The sequence below is a fragment of the Schistocerca serialis genome, chromosome 2 (genome assembly GCF_023864345.2).
Source record: "Schistocerca serialis cubense isolate TAMUIC-IGC-003099 chromosome 2, iqSchSeri2.2, whole genome shotgun sequence".
In the NCBI taxonomy this organism is placed as follows: domain Eukaryota; kingdom Metazoa; phylum Arthropoda; class Insecta; order Orthoptera; family Acrididae; genus Schistocerca; species Schistocerca serialis.
Genome location: NC_064639.1, coordinates 736,776,040 through 736,799,089, shown reverse-complemented (window position 1 = coordinate 736,799,089; position 23,050 = coordinate 736,776,040).

The window sequence follows — 23,050 nt, the reverse complement described above, 5'->3', positions numbered from 1 at the left end:
AACAATGCAGTGTGCAAGACGGCGGTGGTTTCATAACGGTGTGGGCTGTGTTTACACGCAAATGGAGTGGGTCCTCTGGTGCAACTAATCTGATCAGTGATCGGAAATGGTTATGTGCGGCTACTTGGAGAGCGTTTGTAGTCGTTCCCGGGCTTCTTGTTCTTAAACACTGATGGAATTTTTGTGGATGACAATGCACCATGCCGCTGGGCCCCAGGTGTTCGCAGTTGCACATTTTGGACAGTTCGAACGAATGATATGGCCACCCTGATCGCTCGACGTGAATCCGATCGAACATTAATGGACATAGTCGAGAGATCAGTTCGCGCACAATATCTTGCACCGGCAACACTTTCGCAATTGTGGACGGATACAGAAACAGCACGGTTCAGTATTTCTGCAGGGCACTTCCAACGATTTTTTGAGTACATGCCACATCTCTTTGCTGCACTATGCCGGCAAAAAGAGATCCGGCAGCATATTACGTGGTATCACATGAGCTTTTTCATCTTAGTGTGAGATGATATGATATGAACCTGATCAGTTTACACAGACGCACTGCTAGATGGACACAGCATATGTAATTTCTCCTAGAAAAACACATATTATATGTGGTAAAAAAAAAGAAAAAAGTAATTGAACTGGATTATTGTAATTTTATTTCTGCATGGACAATGATTGTGTGAACTTTACGTAATAAAGAAAAACCATTATGTGTCATGTTTTATACTTGTATAGAATTATGTATCGAGTTTTTAAAGATAATATCTACGTGGGCGAGCACTGAAACTTCCTCAGACGATACGTATTAAATATCAAAGATGTAAATCTATTAAATCGAGTATAAATAGTAGTGACCGAGCATTAATTTCTCTGTCGCCTTTTTAGAGTTACGTGAGTAGGAAGAGCCTGTGATGCTATATTGTATGCTTGTGTAGTATTTTTTTGTCAAGATTGAGAGAAGGATGCCATTAGGCATTGATTTGTAAAGGTGTGTAAGAATTTAATCTGTGAAAATATTTTGAATACAGTTACTTAGTGAAAACTTCCATTATGATTTGTAATGAGCTTGCCTGGTATTTTATTCCATCCTTTTAAGACATTTTCAGCCATTTAAATATTTCCTGGCAGATTAAAACTGTGTGCCGGACCGAGACTTCAACTCGGGACCTTTGCCTTTTGCGGGCAAGTGCTCTACCATCTGAGCTACCCAAGCACGACTCACGCAAAGTTCTCCTGCGCAGGAGAGCTTCTGTGAAGTTTGGAAGGTAGGAGACGAGGTACTGGCAGAAGTAAAGCTGTGAGGACGGTGCGTGAGTCGTGCTTGGGTAGCTCTGATGGTAGAGCACTTGCCCGCGAAAGGCAAAGGTCCCGAGTTAGGTCCGGCACACAGTTTTAATCTGCCAGGAAGTTTCATATCAGCGCCCACTCCGCTGTAGAGTGAAAATTTCATTCTATTTACGTATTATACGTGGTGCAGACCTGCGATACGACCGAACGAGCCGCTGCCGCGGTGCATTCAAACTGCATTAAATGAAACCAATCATACCGCAAAGAAGCGGACACGTAATAATGAACTAACTCTATTTCGTTCAGCTTTCGGGATTGCAGGGCAGAGCAGCAGATTTTATGATGTGTTTTACAGGTGGCCGCGGGCTGCTGCTGATGTTATATTATTAACAGTGCAAAAAGATAATTTACCTTCATGACATAAAAGAAATCTTATAGTAAAAGCATATTTTGTCTGCTAATAGTCTCATATTCTCGTGTTAGTCGGGGTACTTATTGGTGTTTTAATATTAACTAAAGTCCTCTGCAAAATTTTGATTTTAAACAAACATTGGGTACTGTAACATCAGTATTGATAACGAAATAATTTTCAGTAGCCTTTTCAATAACTGTAAAGTAACAAAGATATGTTGAACTTTATAGCGGGTTACAGTAACGAAACAATGTTCCTCTTATAGAAAGCCAGATCCACAATAAATATAACATAATATATATCGTTTTGTTGAAAATTAATGATCCAAAGAAAGTCACGGCACAGCATTCCTGGAAAGTATTTCAGGGCTGTTTTCGTAGCAACATATTTTATCCCACCCATTTATCAATATATTAGTTGTTACGCGAGCAATAACAAAGAGAGTGAAGCATACTGTAAACTAATGCGAAGTGGTTGCTACATAGACAGCTAAGAGAATGAGCCTGTTTAAATAGAGTCGTCTTACGTAAAGACACGTCAGTTTTGTTGTAGGTACTCATTAGCACCCCACTCTGCTAACATCCAGTCAAAGAATCAATAGGGCGTTTAGTCTTCACATATTTATACATGTTCCACTCTCAGAATGGGGGTATGATAGAATATTCGAAAAGGAAGATCCTGTTTTAACAGCAGATAGATAACTGTGATCGATTAAAATCTTTTGACTGGTAGTGTACCTCCTGACAAGTTGTGTGTACTTTCGTAACTTCCATTTTCCGTCAGAGGCAGCAAATGCGGACAGCAAAAGTGTTTCGCTCTGTAAAAACGAAATCCGGATACCAATGGTACTCTGTATCACGCCAGCTTTCTAGATCAGTCACCGGCAGTTACGGAACCTACTGGAACGTCGAAGTGCATGAACATCCGTTCGATGGGCGCTAGACGAGAGAGCCTGGCAGGTAGGCTACTGTGCGTGGCGAACGCGGCGCACTAGCTCGCGGGGCCGACGGCCGTGACGTGCCCGGCGACACGCGCCCAGCCCGCCGTAATATTCGTGTACATAAATTCCGGCCACGGCGGACAGACCGGGCCGGTATTGCGGGCGCGGCGGCCATTCGCTGTGGCGGGCGTTCGGCTAACGTTACGCCAATTTATTACTACACGGCGTAGCCGGCGCTGTCTGGAACAGCGATCCGTTACGTCAGCTTTAAATTCCCAGACTCCGGATATATGTTACCGTCTTGTCACATTTTGTGTGAATAATCGCCGTACGGTCGAAAGCACAACTGAATAGTGTAACAGGTGACCTACTGTCCACGTGCAACGGCCGTTGCCTAGCAACGTGCTTATGCAGTGGCAAGTTATCTGGCATCTCCGATCGAATGACGCACCTGTGTGCCTAACACCACAGATTTATTTCTTTTTGCTTCATCCTTCTGCACTGAAGCTCAAAAGAAAATGGCAAAGGCATGTGTATTCAAAAACAGACATTACAATAGGCAGAACACTCTATTCGCGGTCGGCAATGACTGTATAAGACAACAAGTGTCTGGCGCAATTGTTAGATCGGTTACTGCAGCTACATTGGCAGGTTATCAAAATTCAAGTGAGTTTGAACGTGGTGTTACAGTCGGAGCACGGGCACAGCATCTACGACGAAGTGAAGATTTTTCCGTACGACTATTTCACGACTGTACCTTGAATATCAGGAAACCGCTAAAACATCAAATCCCCAACATCGCTGCAGCCAGAAAAAGACCCTGCAAGAACGGGACCAACGACGACTGAAGAGAGTCGTTCAACGTGACAGAAGTGCAACCCCTCCGCAAACTGCTGCAGATTTCAATGCTGGGCCATCAACAAGTGTCAGCGTGCGAGCCATTCAACGAAACATTAACGATATGGGCTTTCGGAGCCGAAGGCCCGCTGTTGTATCCTTAATGACTGCACGACACAAAGTTTTACGCCTCGCCTGCGCCTGTCAACACCGACAATAGACTACTGTTGATGACTGGAAACATGTTGCCTGGTCAGACGAGTCTCGTTTCAAGTTGAACCGAGTGGATGGACGCTTTCGGGTATGGAGACGCCCTCATGAATCCATGGATCCTGCATGTCAGCAGCGGACGGTTCAAGCTTGTGGAGGCTCTGTAATGGTGTCGGGCCTGTGCAGTTGGAGTTATATGGGACCCCTGATACATCTAAATACGACTCTGACAGGTGACACGTACGTAAGCATCTTGTCTGATCACCTGCATCCATTCATGTCCACTGTGCATTCCGACAAACGTGAACAATTCCAGCAGGAGAATACGACACCCTACACGTCCAGAAGTGCTACAGTGTGGCTCCAGGAACACTCTTCTTAGTGGCCACCAAACTCCCCAGACGTGAACATTATTGAGCATGTCTGGAATGCCTTGCAATGTGCTGTTCAGAAGAGATCTCCAGCCCCTCGTACTCTTACGGATTTATGGACAGCCCTGCATAATTCATGGTGTCAATTCCCTTCAGCACTACTTTAGACATTAGTCGAGTCCCTGCCACGTCCTATTGAGGCACTTCTGCGTGATCGCGGGGGGCCCTACACGATATTAGGTAGGTGTACCAGTTTCTTCGGCTCTTCAGTGCACGTTAGTAACATTACTTCTTGGGTTCTTAGTTTTTCGCCAAAATGGATCTACGACAGAATTATAACATATATAACACGTAGCAAACTCGAGCAGAAAACTATGTAATTAGCAGATTTTATTAGTTTGGCGAAGGAGCGGATATATTGGCAAGAATAACTGCTTAAGCTCGGTATTTGCGGATGATAGATACAACTGCAACTACAATAAGTAAAAACGAGTCGATTAAACTTACAAGGAACTGCTCATAAACGGTTGGTAGGTAGACGTTTTCCCACTCCAGCAGGCTGACTGGTACTGCGCCGATATAAAGATTATTTTGAGAAAATACAGCCTTGGTTGCAACAGTCATTGTTTAATGACGCGTTTCACCTTTTAAGTGCATCATCAAATTTTCTACAAGCAGAGAAGAAATAAGAAAACAAATAGCCCAAGGTGTGGTCCCATCATGCACAGCTCCAAAGAAAAATGTCACAGGAGAATTCTAAACAAAACTTACGAATGCAGTTAAGCTGTAAAATAAACACAAGTCCAGGTCGCTTTAAGCAGAGCGTATGCCTATACAATAGAAATGAAGTAATAATAAAACCTTTAAAGACCGAGGAAGAAGTACAATAGCAGAGACAAAAGTTCAAACCTGACCTTCGATACACGAATAACAGCAAACACGGCGATGCAGCGATAGGAACTCAGTTACGGAATTGCGGACTTGTGGCTTCATTCAAGCACACTGTTAACAAAAATTGACTCACACAGTTGAACATATCAAGCATGGAAACAGCTAAGCATGGAATAAGTAAACGTTCCATGAGATTTGGTGGTGAAAATACACACAGATGGCGTGCATGAGTAGTTTCGAAATAAAAATTCGTTAACAAGAATTAAAACGTAGGCTACTGAATTAATACATTCTAAAGAACGAATATATTAAAGTAATAAATTAACATTACATGACATGCCGCATGAAATTTAGAAGCAGAACATGTCCTTAGCATCATTAGGCAGCGCGCGTAATAATGTGTAAAGGCAATTGATTATTATTTATGTATGTACGTTATTATTTATGTATGTTATCTGCCTGCGAAACAAATAACTGAGGTTAAAATGTTGGCCCTTAACACAACTAATCTTATCTTAAGTCTCTCAAATAATCACTGTACCAGAATTGTTCTAGAGATTACAGGTTAAATGAACATGAAAGTTAACGCATCAGGCTTTCTGACAATTGAAAATTCACAATATAGCACTTTACTGGTATTTATTGCTAATATAACACCTCAGAATTGATACCTATATTTTCAAAGAAACACTCTGACAATCACCGTGCCTTTCAATGGCCTTGAGCTTTGATGGTAATTAAATTTATTGGCATTCCGGTATCCGTACGCACGGAACATTCGTCTGGTCTGAAACCTGTCACTATTAGTAATACTGATATGACTTTCCAAAGCCAAATTTCATTTGCCCCTACTTGCGATGTGCAATGAAAGATGGCGTCTTACTGATTTTCGCAAAATGCTTCTCAGTAAACAGCTCTCGATGCTCAATGCGAGCATGTAAACACAATCATGAAAATAAATGAAAGTCGGGAACTAATCTTAACGATTGATAAATGAGAACAACATTCAAAGTTAACTTATCCTTCATTAAGCGATAATAATAATATACCTTTTCATTAAGTTCTCACTTCTAGACAAATTAGCTAAAAGTTTCTTAATAACTCTCTTGGGTACATATGCCTTCCTTGACACTTATTTCAATTCTCTGATAAGTCCAAGTGCTTCACTATAAAATTTCTACAGCAAACTTTAGCCATATCCAATGTTCCATCAATAAGAAACTACACAGTTACAAAAATAAAAATACTGGAAAAAGTGTCTCTTCTCATTCTCGTATTTATATCATATCATTTCCTCAAAATTTTTGTTCAAAACATGTAATTTCAAAATCCTTTTTAAATAATGCTGCCTCCACTACGCGGCAGGACATCTTCCGTCCTTTACGAACCAAGTGCATAGCTAGACTGTCCAACACACACTACTGCTTCTCTCTTCAGAAGAAGTAACCTCTCTGACCAACATCTGTGGTCTGTAGAACACACTTACAAAGTTTACAGTCAGTTCCGGAAGAAAGTGTACGCCATAATTTTAAACGTAACGTACGCAAGGACATCTCTGGTGGGGTCTCAGATCTGTAATCAATGCGCTTTTGCACAGTATATAGACAAACAGCGTGAGAGTTGAATGTTTTGTTCCGTCGGTTGCAGTTTAAAATGACTGCAAAATATCCGAAGCGTCACGAGGTAGTGTTCCTTGTAAATCATCCAAAGGGACCAAAGCTGTCATATGGAGCTGATACTAAAATTCTTAGAAATTCAAAGACATTTGTTGCGAAATGGATCAAACGATATTTAGAGGATGGAAACGTTGATGATTTACGGGAGAGGGGGCTAAGGTGCCAATCTAAAATCGATCATGGAGGCGACTGGATTAACTATTAGGTAGTAGTGCAATTAGTAAAAACATGTATTTTCATGTAGACATATATTTATACTAGTTGTCTTTTGTTTCATTCAGATAACGGCATACACCTTATTGTGGAGCGGATTGTATATCGGTACTACAGAGTTTGAATAAATTTATCAAATTCACAATTTACTTTACATATATGCTCAAATCTTCTTGAAAATCGTAATGGCAAACATATCAGCTAATTTTGAAAGTGTTCTCGTTACTTTTTTAGCCCGTCTCCTTCTTATACGTTCTTATAAACTTTATATTTTTATAGGTTTTTGCCTATTTCCGTTGAAGCCTTAGAGGTGATTTTATATTTATAATTAGTGCTTGTACAGTTATTTTACGTGTTTAAACTCTAATAATTTGTACTGTCTACTTTTTAATGTATTTTTGTTGGGGGTCATTTTAATATATTCGTTCTTTATAATGTATTAGTCAGTAGCCTATGTTTCAATTTCCACTATATGCGTTTAGTTAAAATCTTTATTCCAAAATTACTCACGCACGCCATCTGTGTGAGTTACCGCCACTAAGCCCCACGGAGCGCCTACTCCAATGCTTAGCTGTTTATATGTCTGAGGTCTTGAACTGTGGTCGGTTAATTTTAGGTATAATGTGTTTAAGTGAAGCCACATGTCCGCAGTAAGTGTGGTCCTATCGCTGCACCGCGTGCCTATGTTATTCGTGTATTGAAGGTAAGGTTTGAACTTTTTTAATTTTGCCTCTGCGATGTGCTTATTTTACAGCAAACAAGCAATCGTAAATTTTCTTTCTAATAGTTCGTATACGTTTCTATGGGATTTTTATTTCGAGGTGTGCATGAATGGAACATATGTCTGGCCACTAGATTTTTTCTTTCTCCTCTGTTTGTAGAAAACCAAATTATGCCCTAAATAGGCGAAACGCGTCGTGAAACAATAATTATTGAAACGGCACCAGCTGCATTAAATAAATTCTTTGTTTCCGCGTACGCAAGGTCTTTTGATGTTTTCAGTGGAAAAACAAACCTGGTTAACATTTTCAAAAACCTCTCTTTCAGACGTTAATTTGGAAGCAAACCATGCATAACGCAGTATTTCCTTAAAAATCCTCGCTGATAATTGGTTATGCAGTATCGAGTGTATTTTAATAGCGTGTTTCGAGAAGCAATTTCTCGTTCTTTTTCGATTAAATACGAACAGTTTTGAAGACACGGACAAGCATACATTTTCAGTATCACTTCATGCGTTTGGTCGTTCACTAGTCCATAGTTATGAATATTATATTATTTCTGATAATAAAAACTAGTAGACTGCCAAATAACATTGCAAAATTTAATAAAAGTTCATCCGATTAACGTATTTTTCCCATTATATCAATTTTAATATAAATAGCAAAGAAAATGACTGTGTTGAAAACAAAAAAAAACTGACGGACGGACTCGATACAGCGGCTTCAACGCCACCCACTTTTTTTTCTTTTAAAAGAAATAAAAACATTTTGTTCTATATTGTTCGCTGAATTTGTTCAGGGCGGACGTCCGATGACACCCGTTCAGTTTGTTTGTTTATCCTTTCGCTCAGTTTTTTTTTTATTGGAAAGGGTAGTGTGGTGTCACCGCTAGACACCACACTTGCTAGGTGGTAGCCTTTAAATCGGCCGCGGTCCGTTAGTATACGGCGGACCCGCGTGTCGCCACTGTCAGTGATAGCAGACCGAGCGCCACCACACGGCAGGTCTAGACAGACGTCCTGGCACTCTCCCCAGTTGTACAGCCGACGTTCATAGCAATGGTTCACTGACAAATACGCTCTCATTTGCCGAGACGATAGTTAGCATAGCCTTCAGCTACGTCATATGCTACGACCTAGCAAGGCGCCGTATTCAATTGATATTTATTATGTGAAGCATGTATCATCAAGAGAGATGTTCTACAAGTTCTACAAGTTAAGTATTACATCATCTACGTACTTTATTTGCAATTCTCAAGATATTGTCCTGTTCCAGACCTCACGCCAGTCAGCGTGTAATTAAACGCGTGCATTTCGGCCTCCTCTAGCAATACAGTGTTGGCGCCTCTGCCAACACTACAGGCAGCTAACGCTCTGACCGAACACGCTGAGCTACCGTGCCGGCACCATTCAGCTGCAGCCGCTTCATGGTAAAAATGGCCACGCACAGATATATATTTGACGACCGAAATTACCTTGCGATTTTCTCAGCAACGCTTGAGAAGTACGCGCTACTGCTTACACATTTTGTTGGTCTTATGGAGTACTACGAATGTATGAAGTTTACAGTAAATCCGCGTTCCAAACGTTGTGGCCTCCCCTTGTCAGTGTTCATGATGTCATATCTCTTGAAGTATGTGTCGTACAAGGATATATTTGTGTAGGTACATTCAGCGGTATATGTCTGCAAAATATGTTGGGAATAGAGTTAATAGCAAGGAAGCAATAAATTTAAACGTCATGCATAACGCGGCGGTTTTTCATGCATCTCAATGTTTCTGACGTCATATCTCCTCAGCAACTATAGACAGGTGGTTCTTACTCCATCAGTGAGTGTTACCTGACAGTGAGGGATATGCATACCAAAGTTGGTTGAAGTCGGTCCAGTGCTTTAGTAGGAGATGTAGTACATAGACACGTACACACATCCATTTGAATAATATGTATGGATTTCAAGCCACTATCGATTCTGTTCGATTGCTCTGCCACGTATTTTCCGCCGCTGATAATTACAGGTTCATCGGCCAACCTGAACTTTAATTCCGTTTTCAGGTTTCTAGTTGGGTTACGTCTTGTTCAATGTACAGAGACAATAGCATCGGTGTAGAGCACAATCCTGTATCACTCGTTTCTCAGCAAAAGCTTCCTTTTCAGCCCGTATTTATTGGTCGATTTCTGTTGACCGAGAACTGTTTCAGTTTTACAGTAAGATTGCGTTGTATGTTAGTATCTCATCATATTGTAGCTTAGCACCATGTCTATATTCGTGCATACGGGAGATTATACACAAGTACACCATACTGGCTACTCCATAGAATTCCTGGAATATGTCCTCAGGATTCGCACACCAAACACAGGAAGAACATAAATGATTCATTCGTTTTCAAAGTTCTGTATTTTCCAAGGTATTACATGTTGGAATACGACTTAAACATGAATCGAACAGCAAACTCGCCGAGTTTGCATTATGTCCACCAGCTGGCATTACGAGAGCACTGCCTTGACAAAATGGCGACAAAGCAAGAAAAGCGTTTTGTATGTAGGAGTATGCGAGATGTTTATCTGTTACAGCAGTGCAGTGTACATTCAGAAGGAATGGCGTGTAGAACCGCCATGACGACAGACCATTGGGCGCTGGTATTGCAATTTTTAGGGACAACGCTTTCTCTTTGAACAGAAAAATATAGGTCGACCAAGCGTGTCAGACGCAACCGTGGAGAGGATGAGGAAAAGTTTCGTTCTGAATCCAAAAAAGATCAACTGCCCGCACAAGTCACTAATTTGGAATAGCTCACCAAACCGTGTGGAAGGCTTTTCGGCGGCGGTTAGATTTCAAACCATACAGTCTGCAGCTCGTTCAACGATTAAAACCAGAAGATTATGGCCGGTGCCTTCAGCCTTGCATTGCAATGCAGGAAGCAACTGAAGACCAACATTTCGCCCCAAAGCTGATACTCAGCGACGAGGTAACCTTCCATTTACCTGGAAATGTTAATCGCTACAATTTGAGAATGTAGGGCACTGAAACTCGTCATGAATGTGTGGCTCACCAACGAGATTCTCCAAAGGCTAATTTTCCCTGTGAAGATTACAAACGAAACCGTATGGTCTGCTTTTCTCCTGTGAGGAGAATGTGGCGGATACCTCTTGGCTTAAATACGCTGTTTGCGCAACTGACTGCTGTTTCAGAGGATTTCATGTCACGACAAGACAGCCACCACCTTATTTCGCGTCGCAGGATTGGATGCAGTGGTGAAAATGATGTGATTCCGTTTCTTTGCTACCCCGTCCCCCGCCCCACCCATACGTCACCAGACTTTTTCGTTTGGGGGCACACTAAGGAGCATGTTAACATACTCTCGTTGCCAAGAACAGTGAAACACCTCAAACAACTTCTCAATGCTGCTGTGCTGACCATTGGCAGAGCGTTGCTAGATAAGGTATAATGATGATATTTGGTTTCTGGGTCGCTCAACTGCGCGGTCATCAACGCCCGTATAAAGTCCCAATTTTTGCCCGGTCCAGTTTTTTACGCAGTCCTATCTTAGACACTGTTACGAATGATGATGATGATGAAATTATGAGGACAACACAAACACCCAGTCCCTGGGCAGAGAAAATCCCCAACTCGGCCTGGAATCTAACACGGGACCCCGTGACCCAGAGGCAGCAACGCTAGCCGCTAGAACACGAGCTGCGGACAGATAAGGTACAGAACAAACTGACGCTTGGACTTGTGTCGTGTGGCCAGAGGGATACTCATAAAATTTGTGTTGAGTAAAAAATTTGAACTAGTGAGTTTACGGTTCCACTCACACATCGATCATATTTGTACGTGTAATACTTGGAAAACACAAAGCTCTGAAAACGATCGAAGCAGCTCTGTTAATTTCTGTTTATCATAGGAAATACACTGCCGGAAAAAAATTAGTATCCCAGGAAAGAACTTGACCCGATAACGGCATATGCCACCTGGGGGATAGTAAACATACTCATAATGGTTTCTGCGTCGTCCGCCAACAGACAGCGTAGTAGCTGTGACGGTACGTCACATAAATTGACATTTGGAGAAATGGAAAGAAAGTTTTTGCTGTGAGACGTGTGAATTACAAATTATTTCTAGACTGTGTAGGCGTGCGCGATGTATAACAAATAGTAAAGAACGTAAATTATTATTATCCAAACACAAATATCGATGTAATTAACAAAACACAGTTTTTTTGGTATAATCTCTGTGTAACATAGGCCATGAAGATCAGAAACAAAGCTTTGATTCAACTATTTTTTCTTTCGTCTAGCGGTAGGCCACCATTGTAGTGCTATCTGATATTTAACGTAAGTTTTATCTGTATTTTTGAAAAATACAATAGGAATTGCTATTGGAAAGTGTGTATTATTGACTTAGTTGTCACCTCGCATGATCGAAACCATTACTTATAATTAATAAACTTTTTACAGAACTTCATAGTGCAGGGAGTTCGTCTCCCCTAGCAGGATTTAGTCGGCCATTACTCTGACTGTATTATTTAATTAAAATTTAATATCATAATATTAAATATAAATGCGAGACACTCCACGATTTTGATTTTTCATTAATTTCGAAACTAAAATTAATTTCAGTAGCCAAAATTCACAGCACTGAATGAGTTCAGTATGTTTCATTTTGGCCGCCTAACGGCAGACGAGATTCTCTAGAGTTTTGCGTTGCAAATAATGAATAACAAATATTGAAAATCATTACATTCCGCAATATATCAGTTAATGTTTATGTAATTTGGTACATATTCAACCAGTAGCCCCGAGACCCATATTAATAATTACAGTTTGCGTAAGAATACGCATATTTTCTTTTCTAAATAGCAGTGCTCACGTAAACTATTTATTAGAAGACGGTTAGTCGCGCACTTTGTTTAAAAAATATTATATCGTACGAGCTTCGGGGCAGTCGATGTCCATACGAGTGTTATCGCTGTATAAGTTAATTACATGTCTCATGCTGTTGTTGTTGTTGTTGTCTTCAGTTCTGAGACTGTTTGATGCAGCTCTCCATGCTACTCTATCCTGTGCAAGCTTCTTCATCGCCCAGTACTTACTACAACCTACATCCTTCTGAATCTGCTCAGTGTATTCGTCTCTTGGTCTCCCTCTACGATTTTTACCCTCCTCGCTGCCCTCCAATGCTAAATTTGTGATCTCTTGATGCCTCAGAACATGTCCTACCAACCGGTCCCTTCTTCTTGTCAAGTTGTGCCACAAACTCCTCTTTTCCCCAATCCTATTCAATACGTCCTCATTAGTTATGTGATCTACCCATCTAACTTTCAGCATTCTTCTGTAGCACCACATTTCGAAAGCTTCTATTCTCTTCTTGTCCAAACTATTTATCGTCCATGTTTCACTTCCATACGTGGCTACACTCCATACAAATACTTTCAGAAACAACTTCCTCACACTTAAATCTATACCCGATGTTAACAAATTTCTCTTCGTCAGAAACGCTTTCCTTGCCATTGCCAGTCTACATTTTATATCCTCTCTACTTCGACCATCATCACTTATTTTCCTCCCCAAATAGCAAAACTCCTTTACTACTTTAAGTGTCTCATTTCCTAATCTAATTCCCTCAGCATCACCCGCCTTAATTCGACTACATTCCATTATCCTCGTTTTGCTTTCGTTGATGTTCATCTTATATCCTCCTTTCAAGACACTGTCCATTCCGTTCAACAGCTCTTCTAAGTCCTTTGCTGTCTCTGACAGAATTACAATGTCATCGGCGAACCTCAACGTTTTTATTTCTTCTCCATGGACTTTAATACCTACTCCGAATTTTTCTTTTGTTTCCTTTACTGCTTGCTCAATATACAGATTGAATAACATCGGGGATAGGCTACAACCCTGTCTCACTCCCTTCCCAACCGCTGCTTCCCTTTCATGGCCCTCGACTCTTACAACTGCCATCTGGTTTCTGTACAAATTGTAAATAGCCTTTCGCTCCCTATATTTTACCCCTGCCACCTTTAGAATTTGAAAGAGAGTATTCCAGTCAACATTGTCAAAAGCTTTCTCTATGTTTACAAATGGTAGAAATGTAGGTTTGCCTTTCTTTAATCTGTTTTCTAAGATAAGTCGTAGGGTCAGTATTGCCTCACGTGTTCCAACATTTCTGCGGAATCCAAACAGATCTTCGCCGAGGTCAGCTTCTACCAGTTTTTCCATTCGTCTGTAAAGAATTCGCGTTAGTATTTTGCAGCTGTGACTTATTAAACTGATAGTTCGGTAATTTTCACATCTGTCAACACCTGCTTTCTTTGGGATTGGAATTATAATATTCTTCTTGAAATCTGAGGGTATTTCGCCTGTCTCATACATCGTGCTCACCAGATGGTAGAGTTTTGTCAGGACTGCCTCTTCCTATGCCGTCAGTAGTTCTAATGGAATGTTGTCTACTCCTGGGGCCTTGTTTCGACTCGGGTCTTTCAGTGCTCTGTCAAACTCTTCACGCAGTATCGTATTTCCCATTTCATCTTCATCTACATCCGTTTACATTTCCATAATGTTGTACTCAAGTACATCGCACTTGTATAGACCCTCTTTTTACTCCTTCCACCTTTCTGCTTTCCCTTCTTTGCTTAGAACTGGGTTTCCATCTGAGCTCTTGATTTTCGTACAAGTGGTTCTCATTTCTCCAAAGGTATCTTTAATTTTCCTGTAGGCGGTATCTATCTTACCCCTAGTGAGATAAGCCTCTACATCCTTACATTTGTCCTCTAGCCATCCCTGTTTAGCCATTTTGCACGTCCTGTCGATCTCATTTTTTAGACGTTTGTATTCCTTTTTGCCTGCTTAATTTACTGCATTTTTATGTTTTCTCCTTTCATCAATTAAATTCATTATATCTTCTGTTATCCAAGGATTTCTACTAGCCCTCGTCTTTTTACCTACTTGATCCTCTGCTGCCTTCACTACTTCATCCCTGAGAGCTACCCATTCTTCTTCTACTGTATTTCTTTTCCCCATTCCTGTCAATTGTTCCCTTATGCTCTCCCTGAAACTCTGTACAACCTCTGGTTTAGTCAGTTTATCCAGGTCCCATCTCCTTAAATTGCCACCTTTTTGCAGTTTCTTCATTTTTAATCCATAGTTCATAACCAATAGATTGTGGTCAGAGTCCACATCTGCCCTGGAAATGTCTTACAATTTTAAACCTGGTTCCTAAATCTCTGTCTTACCATTATATAATCTGTCTGATACCTTCTGGTATCTCCAGGATTCTTCCATGTATACAACCTTCTTTTATGATTCTTGAACCAAGTGTTAACTATGATTAAGTTATGCTCTGTGCAAAATTCTACCAGACGGCTTCCTGTTTCATTTCTCTCCCCCAATCCATATTCACCCACTATGTTTCCTTCTCTCCCTTTTCCTACTCTCGAACTCCAGTCACCCATAACTATTAAATTTTCGTCTCCCTTCACTACCTCTCATGCTAGCCCTCAATATTTAAAGCCACCCCAAACCAAAAACATAAAATATATATTTAGAAAAATAAAATAATACACCTATACCGTGATAAGTGGCGCCCATGAACGCGGGGCTCGAATTTGTATGTACCAATTCTATATACGGATATACTGAGTACATAAAATTAACTGAGGTGTAGTCGTATTTATAAAAAATTTTACAAAAATAGTAGTAAATATTTACAAGTATGTGATGACGTGTATGATGCTAGAACTAATACCATATATGTAACACTGTTCCACGCACCCAATATAAAAACTTTCACCTGTACGAGACTGAGGCAGTGAAGATTTATGGACTGAAGCTGAATGAATACATAAAATTGTCTCAACCAAGATATATTCAGCAGCAAGCAACACTAATTACTACAGGTAAGGGTATAACTGCATGTGCTTCTGGGCTGGAATCGAGAAGAGGAAGGAATCCGGGGGCCGTGCACTGTGCTAACTTTCTTGGCACAAATTTGTCATAATTGTGAATTACGTTCTTTACCTCAGTGAAAATTTGGTCTGTTTCATTTACTATAACTTAGTACTAGTGAGTGAATCAGTGACAGAATTTGCTAGACAGCGAATTGTATTTGAAATAGATGTCACACAATCAGCTGGGTGGATTTCAGATAAACTCAAGTGCAATTAACGATAGGTTCACTTGTTACGTCATAAAGTGAGTGTAAAAGGATAGGTGATAGCTTCATTTCTAGTAATTAGTAATATTTTATTAGATTATTTCAGTATTTTTGTGTGTGTTTGGTATATTTAGTGTATTTCTTGTGTGTGTGACATTTGGGGGGAAACATGTTTCTGTGTATGTTTGTGTCTAGTTAGTGAGTGAAATTTGTGCAAACATGGTTAAGACACGGAAGGAAAAACTAGTAGAGAGCGAGAATATGACTGGGTATGATACAGATTATAATGTATAGGAATTTCCAGTAAAGAATCCACTCGAAATGTCAGACTCTCAAATTCCTGGACAGGAAGGTGAGCAGCCTGTGACAGATAACGTATCAGGCAATGCTGAGGATCAGGCTCAGATGAGCAGAGAAGTTGACTCAGTTTCTGGGACAGGGAAAGATGATGCTACTGCATCAACAGCTAAAATTGTTCAAGTACCTGCGCCAACAGCTGATTTCTTGACTGTACTTATGGCACAATTAGATCTAAGGGAGAAGCTGCGTGAGGAAAAGGAAAGGCAGGAACGCCTTGAACGCGAGCGCAGGGAACAGGAGCGTGACGCTCAGTTCCTGGCAAAAGTGAATGAAATTCTTTAACAAGGTGACAAGGCGCCAGTGTCATATTTGTCACAGGAGATCGATGTGGTAAAACAGCAAGTCGCAGAATTGGATGAACAAAACAAAGGCATTTCACAAAAGGTAACACAATTAGACGAACTCGTAGATCGTTTAGACAAAGCGCATAGCGTCTTAGAAATTCAAGTGAAAGAATTCAAGTGAAAGATGTTGTTAAAACGGTGGTCGAAACTTCAGGCAATGTAGATCAAAAGATTCACTATTGTGTCACACAAGCTAAGGTTCGGCTGGAGCTCGACGAACAGTCTTAGATTGGCGCGACACCTGATAACACAACGCACTATGTGGTTTTTTTTTGTGATATGTTACAATACAGCATCACCGGTCTATTGCGGTCTAACTGTGTTGGTGAGGCAGTAAATTTATCCACAGAGCAGTGACTGCGTCACTGCAATTCACTTTGGAGGTGTGGCGGTGGGACTTGTAGTCCCGTACCACCCTCTGACGGTGACAGTACTACATGAGTCAGGCAGAAAAATTTTGCCTAACGTGGGCAGGTATGATTGGAAAGTATTGGACGTAGAATGGGGGCTAGTCCCGCCAAAGGATGCGTCCGTGGTGGGCGTGCCAGACCTATCGTTAGCCATGGTCGGAATCCGATTCCTCTAGCATGGTTAGGGGAACCGGATGTCGATAGATAGATAGATAGATAGGTAGACAGTCTTAGATTGGCGCGACATCTGATAACACAACGCACTGTGTGTTTTTTTTTTTTTTTTTTTTTTGTGAAATGTTACAATACAGCATCACCGATCTATTGCGGTCTAACTGTGTTGGTGAGGCAGTAAATTTATCCACAGAGCAGTGACTGCGTCACTGCAATTCACTTTGGAGTTGTGGCGGTGGGACTTGTAGTCCCGTACCACCCTCTGACGGTGACAGTACTACATGAGTCAGGCAGAAAAATTTTGCCTGACGTGGGCAGGTATGATTGGAAAGTATTGGACGTAGAATGGCGGCTAGTCCCGCCAAAGGATGCGTCCGTGGTGGGCGTGCCAGACCTATCGTTAGCCATGGTCGGAATCCGATTCCTGTAGGATGGTTAGGGAACCGGATGTCGATGCCAGCGGCGTGGAAGTGTGGTCCTAACGTGGCGTAACCCATGGACAGTGTCCCGCGAAGCATCCACTTTCTCATAGAGCCGCCGCGCGTTGTTGCGTAAGGTCGTCTTTAGGGGGACGATATCCGCTTCCTCGTGGAGAGTGGCAATTCTTGTGAGTGGCGGGGCGTGGAGGCTCCACCTGAGCACCTTGTTCTGCAGGCGCTGCAATGTCCGCATCCTGGTGACACTAATCGTGGCCCATGCAGCAGATCCATACGTGAGGGCAGGCAGGATAATTGTTCGGTAAATGTGGAGCTTGGTATGCAGGTTAAGTTCCCTACTGCGGAAGAGCGGGTACAAAGCCCTGGTTGGCTTTTGCCCCTTGTTGGTGACATACTCCGCATGACAGTGGAAGAGCAACTTGTGGTCCATCTGTGCCCCGAGATAGGTGGTTGTCGGGGACCAGGGCACCTGCACTCCTGCAATCGAGATATTGCGGCGGAGGACTGGGCGCCGTTTCGTGAAGTAAACTGCCGTAGTTTTGGCGGCACTGAGAGCTATTTGGTTTGCCCGGCACCAGGTGATAGTGGCGTCCACCTGTCGCTGGAGGCGGGCGACGACGGCGTCAGTAATGCGGCCAGTCGTGTATAGTGCTGTGTCGTTAGCGTATAGTGCAAAGTAACGCACTATGGAAATGTACCACTTAATATATGTGGGGTAGAAAAATCAGACTGCGAAAGGATGAAACCGCTCTCGCCGATGAATTATAATGGTATTGTCGCTGCAAACGAGGCTGGAATACTACCAACCGTAGCACAAGTAAAACATGAAGAATTTTTAATCAAACACCGACAATTTCAAACATTTAACGATGAAAAGAAAGCATACATCCCGTGATTTTCGTAAAGAGTTTCAGAAACGTGTTACCTGTGTCATGGACTGAACATCAAAAAATTCAGTTCGTGATTTCATTTATTACGGGAGACGCAGCACTGTGGGCGATGGAGATCGCGGAACAGTGTCCGACGTTGTCGGAATTTGAAAACAAATTCCTAGCCAGGTACTGGTCTAGATCTGTACAGGAGAGGCTACGTAAACAGGTGTACAACCCTGAACCCTTTAACCCTCGCTGTGGTAACCAAAGGAAATACTTTGAACGATACTTGAACAAGACGAGGTATTGGGATGAACCCAGGCCCGCATGGACTTAATACATGAGGATGCCCGGCAGAATGAGCAAGGGAACTCTAATAACGGCCAAGGTAATAATAAAGCAAGAAATCAGGGTAGTGATAGCCCTCTTAAAAATGGTAATGGCAAAAATAACAAATATTCGCATGGAGAGAACCTCTACAAGAAGGCGAACTCAATGAATAATGGGCCGCCTGCTAATAACAACTGGAATAGCAATGGTTATAATGCGAAACAGTATGCCAGCATGAACCTCCTACTTCGTAAACAAAACTATGAGAACAAACAATGAGCAGTGGCAACGGACAGGGCCAGCGAATTAGCAGGCACAACAAGCCATGCCAACAGGTCATGTGCCTATCAATCATATTAACGTTATTCCGATGCCACCGCCCCCACCTCAGCCACCGAATAGTCAGCCACATGAATATGTCGCGCATCGTACATCGCAAACTGTGACCGACGGGGTGTCAATCACAGACGTGACAGACCGAGTATCGGCAGGCTGTGACAGACCGTCAAACTCTGGCCGGTCTCTGTAAGCCCTTCCCAGACGGTCGGCAAGGTTAAAGAGGGGGGCAGGCAGAATGTAGGTGTGCATTTACTTCTTTATAATGACGGAAGCGATATGGGGGAAGAATTAATAGTTGATCCGCGATCTGCGGAGCAACAGGAGGTAGAACATATACAGGCTGCATTCAGAGCAAAAATAAATGGCATAGAAGTGACAGTAATACTTGATACAGGGGCGAGTGCCTCTTGCATAGATGAGCAGTTATTTAAATGTATAGATCGTGTAAAGAAGTTACACAGTTTGCCAGTGGAAAACTGTAAGGTCGTAGGAGCTCTACGGGACAGAGTGCAAGTGATAAGGAATCAGGTGCAGGCTGAGATTTCCATGGAAAAAGAAGCCATATTATGCTCATTCCTTGTGGTTAAGAATCTTACAGTGCCTTGCATCCTGGGACTAAATGCGCTGCGGGAAATGAAGGCTAGAATTGACCTCTCCCGTGCCAACTGCACTTTATCCTATCGCAACCGGCGAATTGACCTGGCACTGATAAGGACTCCGGACGTGTATCTAAACTACTGCCGAAATGTCCGGTAACCGTAAATGATCCAGGTACATTGAATATCAATCACTGTATCATTAATCTAAACAGTAATGAACAGGAACCCGATTGGGAGTCGGAAGCTGCCACTATCAAACAACAAATTGAAGAAAAAGGAGCCGAATCATCTTACTTAAGCCTGTCACAACAAGCTGACTTAAGTATTAAATCAATTTGTAAAAGTATTCTCGGAGAAACCAGAAATCATTAAGGGATATGAATTTGACATGCAGGTTAAGTCCCATCAAACATTCTGTCGTGCTACCTACTCTATGCCGTGGTCGAAGAGACCAACCGTGGGAAAAGAGATCCAAAGGAATATGTGGCTAGTAAAGATTTATTTCATGTATGTTTAATTTTGTGTATATGCTTATAATGTATGTGGCATTTTCTAAGTATGTGTATGAGTGAGTTGCCCTTGAATGAATGTCATGAATGTAAATGAGTGCAATCAAACAAAGTACAGGGTGGCGCAGGGGAACGGGAAATTTTGCACGTTACAGTTGGCAGCACTGTAGCACCGGCAGATGTTCGAAACTTTGCACAATTGATGTGAACGCATTGCCATTTAGTAATCATAGAGAATTGGACGTGCGGAACGTGCAGTAGCTGTGAGAGCGTTTTACAGAAATGGTGATAGTGCGACAGCATTACCAGCTTGGACGTCATGGACGTGTCCCATCTGCGCATGCGATTGCAACGTGGGTGCGTAATTTTGAAGAAACAGGATCTGCCTTGAAAAAGAAACCTGCAGGTGGCATTCCAACGGTACGTACCCCAGAGAACACGCAGCTGCTAGAGCTGCAATCGAGAGAAGTCCTCGCCGCTCCGTTCGACAGCATGCATCTTCGCTAGGGATTAAGCGACGAAGCTTACAAAGAATACTGCACGAATTAGACTTCCATCCCTATAAGTTTCACATTGTGCAACACTTACATGAACGAGACCCAGCGTCACGTATGGAGTTTAGTAGCCAGATATTGGCTAAAATCAACGAGAACGCGAATTTCCTTGGTAACTTATGGATATCAGACGAAGCCCATTTCCACCTGAATGGATTCGTGAACAAACAGAATTTTCGTTATTGGGCACAGAACAATCCTTGTGAGTTTCACCAGGGACCACTACATAGCGCCAAGGTCACAATATGGTGTGCTGTATCATGTCATGGTGTTATCGGCCTTTATTATTTTGAACGTGAGGATGGAAGTGCAGTGACAGTGACATCCGCTCGATATGTTGAAATGCTTCAAACATTCTTTACACCGAGACTGTACGAGCTTAATCTTAACGTCGAAAACATGTGGTTTCAGCAGGATGGAGCCACGTCACACACTGCTCGACAATCGATGGCAGCAGTTCGTCAATTGTTTGGAAGACGCATTATTTCACGTAACGGTGACATTGCATGGCTTGCGAGATCCCCTGATCTTAGTGTGTGCGACTTCTTACTGTGGGGATATCTTAAAGGCAAGGTGTACCGTACACGTCCTGCAACAACCCATGAACTGAAGGAGAACATTGAAAACGAAATCACTGCCATTCCCCAAAATTTCTACACCGCGCATTCCAGAGTTTTCATAACAGGCTGTTAGTGTGTGAACGCCGAATGGGAGCACATCTTTCCGATGTCATCTTTAAAAAGTAAAGAGACACTTTTGCACATTTTGATTGTAAAGACATACTGAATAATGGCATACTGAATACATTCACTTTCGTTAATAAATTACTAATTTTATGAATTTATTCATGGAAATGACGTTATTTCGAAATTTCCCCTTTCCCTGCGCCACCCTGTATTAGTAAATGAATCCACGTAATGGCACTTTGCACAAAGGTAGAAATGAGAGAGAGGCATTGTGGATGGTTGTCGGAAACGCGTACTAACAGCCGATCATTTACCGAATGCGAGAAATAGAATGACGTATACTCTAAACAGTATAATACCTGAAGGTATGACAGATAATAAACATCTGCACAGATTCCAAAATGGTTCAAATGGCTCTGAGCACTATGGGACTTAACAGCTATGGTCATCAGTCCCCTAGAACTTAGAACTACTTAAACCTAACTAACCTAAGGACATCACACAACACCCAGTCATCACGAGGAAGAGAAAATCCCTGACCCCGCCGGGAATCGAACCCGGGAACCCGGGCGCAGATTCCAGCTTGGAAGCGCATGCAGTTACACCCGTACAAGCAAGGCAACTGCAAACGCAGCAACAATAAAAGCAATGAATCAGTGTTGAATGAATATAAAGAACTTATGTAAGAAACCTACTGAACTCACAAGTCCAAAAAGACCAATTACTCGACACTTTAAATAAGAGGTGCCAACTAGATCAATCACTTAGTACAGAGTGATAAGACATATATCTAGAAGGAACTCTGATTTGTGTCACATATGAAATACGATTGTGTGAAGTGAGAGCCATATTTCTTATGTAGCTCAAGTAATAGGTGTTAAAACAAGTTCCAATTTACAAGTGAGACTATCCGGACGCTTATTTAGTGCAATATGGATAAACTGAATCACTAATTGGAATGTGATGGAAAAAGTGAACAGTAAACTGTGTGATAACACACTGAGTGTTGACTGTATTTAGCAGTGAAAAACTGTTGTTTGAGTACAGTGAACTAAGATAAATAAATTTAACAGTATACATGGTGGTGCGTGGTGCCTTCCACAAGAAACAATTTAGGCCTAATATGCGAAATAAAACTGACATCCATAGTGTGGATAAATGTTTCTAAATGTGTGAGTTCGAGCCAGAAACTTATTTAAAGAACTGGATCTCGTACGTTCGTACATTATATCAGTGCATACAAAAACAGTAAACACGAATGTGAAGTGCTTGAAAACTAATAAAATTTCTTTCACCAGTTGCGATAAGTGTATTTGTCTTGTTTTAATGACGAACTGATACGCGGTCGAACATTTGCATGTTGCGCGAGGCGAGCGGCCGGCAGATGTTCCTGACTGCACAGCTGATGCGCCACGGCTGTTTCTGCGCGGACGTCACAGCGGGGGTCAACGAACTGTCGCTAACAGTGGTAGGTTGCCGCACACACTTCTGTTGTCGCCAACAATGATTCGCCGACAGCCAAACAATACACCAGCGTCGACGACTCTTACTGCGATGCAATTTCGAAATGTTTTGATGGTTGACGATATATTAATAAACACCGACTAGAATGTAAATTTGTAACAGACATAATGTGCAAAGGGCACAGAAATTGAGAAACTGATTGTCAAACGTATTGTATGTGTAAAAACAGTGACTATATCTTCCTTATTGTGGTGTATATGTG